This window comes from Arachis ipaensis, chromosome B05 (assembly GCF_000816755.2).
Source record: "Arachis ipaensis cultivar K30076 chromosome B05, Araip1.1, whole genome shotgun sequence".
Lineage (NCBI taxonomy): Eukaryota > Viridiplantae > Streptophyta > Magnoliopsida > Fabales > Fabaceae > Arachis > Arachis ipaensis.
In genome coordinates this window covers 39,257,618-39,263,294 of record NC_029789.2, presented here as the reverse complement: position 1 = coordinate 39,263,294, position 5,677 = coordinate 39,257,618, and positions in this window count along the sequence as shown.

Genomic DNA, 5,677 nt, shown 5'->3' with positions numbered 1-5,677 from the left:
ATTTTTTAGATTATCAAATAACATTTCTCCTTTTTCATCATTCTTTCAAGAGCCAACAATTTTAACATTCATAAACATCAAATTCAAAAAATGCACTGTTCAATCATTAATTCAGAAAATAAAAAGTATTGTCACCACATCAAAATAATTTAACCAATTTCAAGGATGGATTCGAAATTCATGTACTTCTTGTTCTTTTGTATTTAGAACATTTTTCATTTAAGAAAGGTGATGGATTCATAGGACATTCATAGATTTAAGACATAGACACTTAAATACTAATGATCATGTAATAGGACACAAACATAAATAAAACATAAAGCATAGTGATGAGCGGATAAATTATACGCTTTTTGGCATTGTTTTTAGGTAGTTTTTAGTAGGATCTAGCTACTTTTTAGTATATTTTTATTAGTTTTCAAGCAAAATTCACATTTCTGGACTTTACTATGAGTTTGTGTGTTTTTCTGTGATTTCAGGTATTTTCTGGCTGAAATTGAGGGACCTGAGCAAAAATCTGATTCAGAGGCTAAAAAAGGACTGCAGATGCTATTGGATTCTGACCTCCCTGCACTCGAAGTTGATTTTTTGGAACTACAGATGCCCAATTGGCGCGCTTTCAATTGAGTTGGAAAGTAGACATTCTGCGCTTTCCAGCAATATATAATAGTCCATACTTTTCTCGAGTTTTAATGACACAAAACGCCAGAACTGAGTTACAAACTGGAGTTAAGCGCCCAAACTGGCACCAAAGCTGGCGTTTAACTCCAAGAAGAGTCTCTACACGTGAAAGCTTCAATGCTCAGCCCAAACACACACCAAGTAGGCCCCAGAAGTAGATTTCTACACTATCTGCACTTAGTTACTTATTTTCTGTAACCCTAACTACTAGTTTAGTATAAAAACTACTTTTAGAGACTTATTTTATATCTTTTCATCTTTGGACGTTTAGTCCTTAGACCTTTATGCTTTTGTACACGTTTGGAGGCTGGCCATTCGGCCATGCCTGGACCTTCATTACTTATGTATTTTCAACGGTGGAGTTTCTACACCCCATAGATTAAGGTGTGGAGCTTTGCTGTTCTTCATGAATTAATGCAAAGTACTATTATTTTTCTATTCAATTCAAGCTTATTCTTATTCCAAGATATTCACTCGCACTTCAACCTGATGAATGTGATGATCCGTGACACTCATCATCATTCTCACCTATGAACGCGTGCCTGACAACCACTTCCGTTCTATCTGTAATAGCTTGAGTGTGTATCTCTTAGCCTCCATTTCGAAAGATCGGAGTCTTCGTGGTATAAGCTAGAATCAATTGGCAGCATTCTTGAGATCCGAAAAGTCTAAACCTTGTCTGTGGTATTCCGAGTAGGATCTGGGATGGGATGACTGTGACGAGCTTCAAACTCGCGAGTGTTGGGCGTAGTGACAGACACAAAAGGATCAATGGATCCTATTCCAACATGATCGAGAACCGACAGATGATTAGTCGTGCGGTGACAGCGCACTTGGACCATTTTCACTGAGAGGACGGACGGTAGCCATTGACAACGGTGATTTCCCAACATACAGTTTGCCATGGAAAGGAGTATGAATAATTGAATGAGAGGACGGACGGTAGCCGTTGAGATCACAATTTCGTGCACCAAATTTTTGGCGCCGTTGCCGGGGATTGTTCGAGTTTGGACAACTGACGGTTCATCTTGTTGCTTAGATTAGGTAATTTTATTTTAATTTTAAGCTTTTTGTTTTTATTATTTCTATTTTCGAAAAATTTTCAAAAAATAAATTATTCTATGACTTCAGAATTTTTAAGAATGGATTCTAGAGTTTCATGATGATTTGTTGAAGTCTGGATGGCTGTGAAGCCATGTCTAATCTTTTGGACCGAGGTTTCAACTTATCATCACAAGAGCTTGTTGATTTCTATCAATCTTACTGTTGTATGTAATGTTCTACTGAAGCTTGGCTGGCCATTGGCCATGTCTAATCTTTTGGACCGAAGCTTTAGACTAACATTGCATGATTCCTGGAATTCTTATTAAAAATTTTTGAAATCCTTATTTTTCTCTTCCCAAATAATTTTCGAAAAATCCAAAAAAATTAATAAAATCATAAAAACCAAAAAAATTTTGTGTTTCATCTTTGAGTAGAGTGTCAAATTTTAAGTTTGGTGTCAATTGCATATTTTTAATTTTCATTAAAATTTTCGAAAACTCATGCATGTGTTCTTCATAATCTTCAAGTTGTTCTTGATGATTTTCCTTATTTGATCTTTGAATTTTCTTGTTTTGTGTCTTTTCTTGTTTTTCATATGCATTTTCAATTTGTTAGTGTCTAAACATTGAAAATTTCTAAGTTTGGTGTCTTGCATGTGTTTCTTTTCTTAAAAATTTTCAAAAACATGTTCTTGATGTTCATCTTGACATTCAAAGTGTTCTTGGTGTTCATCTTGACATTCAAAGTGTTCTTGCATAATTTTTTTGTTTTGATTCATAATTTTCATGTTTTGAGTCATTTTGTTGTTTTTCTCTCTCCTCATTAAAAATCAAAAATAAAAAAAATTATCTTTTCCTTATTTTGCTCATAATTTTCGAAAATTTGGTTTGATTTAGTCAAAAGTTTTAAAAATCTAGTTGTTTCTTATGAGTCAAGTCAAATTTTCAATTTAAAAATCTTATCTTTTCAAAACTTTTTCAAAAATCAAATCTTTTTCATTTTCTATAGATATTTTCAAAAACTTTTAAAATTTGATTTTTAAAATCTTTTTCTTATTTTTATTTCATATTTTTGAAACTAATGCTAAAAATTAATGTGATTGATTCAAAAATTTTAAGTTTGTTACTTGCCTAGTAAGAAAGGTTCAATCTTTAAATTTTAGAATCATATCTTTTTATTTCTTGTTAGTCAAGTAATTAACTTTAATTTTAAAAATCAAATCTTTTTAAATTTCTTTTTCAAATCTTTTTCAAAATGATTTTCAATCATATCTTTTTCAAAAATCAATTTTCAAAATCTTTTCTAACTTCCTATCTTTTCAAATTTGATTTTCAAATCTTTTTCAATTAACTACTTGATTTTTTGTTTGATTTCAAAAGTTTTCTATTTCAATCATATCTTTTTCAAAACCACCTAACTACTTTTCTCTCTCTAACTTTCGAAAATCCCTTACCACTTTTTCAAAATTCCTTTCAAATTAACTAATTGTTTTAAATTTTAATTTAATTTAATTTTATTTCTCTTTTAAATTTCGAATTATAACTAATATTTAAAATAAAAACAAAAATATTTTTATTTTATTTTATTTAATTTTTGAATTTTTCTCTTCTTCTACTCACATAAAGGAATTTCTATACTGTGACATAGAGGATTCCTCTTCTTTTCTGTTCTCTTCTTTTTCAAATGAGCAGGAACAGGGATCAAGACATTCTTATTGAAGCTGATCCTGAACCTGAAAGGACTCTTAAGAGAAAACTAAGAGAAGCTAAGGCACAACCCTCTAGAGAGGACCTGACAGTAATTTTTGAAAAAGAAGGAGACATGGCCGAACCCAATAACAATGGTGGAGATGCAAGGAAGATGCTTGGTGAATTTATTGCACCCTCTTCTAACTTCTATGGAAGAAGCATCTCAATTCCTGCCATTGGAGCAAACAACTTTGAGCTTAAGCCTCAATTAGTTTCTCTAATGCAACAGAATTGTAAGTTTCATGGACTTCCATTGGAAGATCCTCATCAGTTCTTAGCTGAATCCTTACAAATCTGTGACACTGTCAAGACCAATGGAGTTGATCCCGAGGAAAGCCTGAACTCTTGGGAAAAGCTGGTCAGTGCTTTTCTGACCAAATTCTTTCCACCTCAAAAGATGAGCAAGCTTAGAGTGGAAATCCAAACCTTCAGACAGAAGGAAGGTGAGTCCCTCTATGAAGCTTGGGAAAGATATAAGCAATTGATCAAAAGGTGTTCTACTGACATGCTTCCAGAATGGAGCAACATATGTATATTCTATGATAGTCTGTCTGAGTTGTCAAAAATGTCATTGGACCATTCTGTAGGAGGATCTCTTCATCTGAAAACCCCTACAGAAGCTCAGGAACTCATTGAAATAGTTGCAAATAACCAGTTCATGTATACCTCTAAGAGGAATCTTGTGAACAATGGGATGCCTCAGAAGAAAGGAGTTCTTGAAATTGATACTCTGAATACCAGATTGGCTCAGAACAAAATATTGACTCAGCAAGTCAATATGATTTCTCAGAGTCTGAATGGATTGCAAGCTGCATCCAACAGTACTAAAGAAGCATCTTCTGAAGAAGAAGCTTATGATCCTGAGAACCCTGCAATGGCAGAGGTAAATTACATGGGAGAATCCTATGGAAACACCTATAATGCTTCATGGAGAAATCATCCAAATTTCTCATGGAAGGACCAATAGAAGCCTCAACAAGGCTTCAATAATAATGGTGGAAGAAATAGGTTTAGCAATAGCAAGCCTTTTCCATCATCTTCTTAGCAACAGACAGAGGATTCTGAATAGAGCCATTCTGGCCTGGCAACCATAGTCTCTGATCTATCCAAGACCACACTAAGTTTCATGAATGAAACAAGGTCCTCCATTAGAAATTTGGAGGCACAGGTGGGTCAGCTGAGTAAGAAGATTACTGAAACTCCTCCCAGTACTCTCCCAAGCAATACAGAAGAAAATCCCAAGAGAGAGTGCAAGGCCATAACTATGACCAACATGGCCGAACTTGGAGAGAGTGAGGAGGATGTGAGTCCCAGTGAGAAAAGCCTCATGGGACGTCCTCTGGACAGAAAGGAGTTTCCCTTTGAGGAACCAAAAGAATCTGAGGCTCATACAGAGACCATAGAGATTCCATTGAACTTTCTTCTGCCATTCATGAGCTCTGATGAATATTCCTCCTCTAAAGAGGATGAAGACATCACTGAAGAGCAAGTTGCTAAATATCTACGAGCAATCATGAAGCTGAATGCCAAGTTATTTGGTTCTGAGACTTGGGAGGGTGAAGCCCCCCTTGTTCACCAATGAACTGAATGCATTAATGAGGTAGACATTACCTCAGAAGAAACCAGATCCCGGAAAATTCTTCATACCTTGTACCATAGGCACCATGACCTTTGAGAAGGCTCTATGTGACCTGGGGTCAGGGATAAACCTCATGCCACTCTCTGTAATGGAGAAACTGGGAATCTTTGAGGTACAAGCTGTAAGAATCTCACTATAGATAGCAGACAAATCGATGAAACAGGCTTATGGACTAGTAGAGGACGTGCTAGTGAAGATTGAAGGCCTTTACATCCCTGCTGATTTCATAATCCTAGACACTGGGAAGGATGAGGATGAATCCATCATCCTTGGTAGACCCTTCCAAGCCACAGCAAAAGCTGTGATTGATGTTGACAGAGGAGAGTTGGTCCTTAAGTTGAATGAGGACTACCTTGTATTTAAAACTCAGGGTTCTCCTTCTGTAACCATGGAGAGGAAGCATGAAAAGCTTCTCTCAATACAGAGTCAAACAAAACTCCCACATTCAAACTCTAAGTTTGGTGTTGGGAGGCCACATTCAAACTCTAAGTTTGGTGTTGAGAGGCCCCAACCCTGCTCTAATTATCTGTGAGGCTCCATGAGAGCTCACTGTCAAGCTATTGAC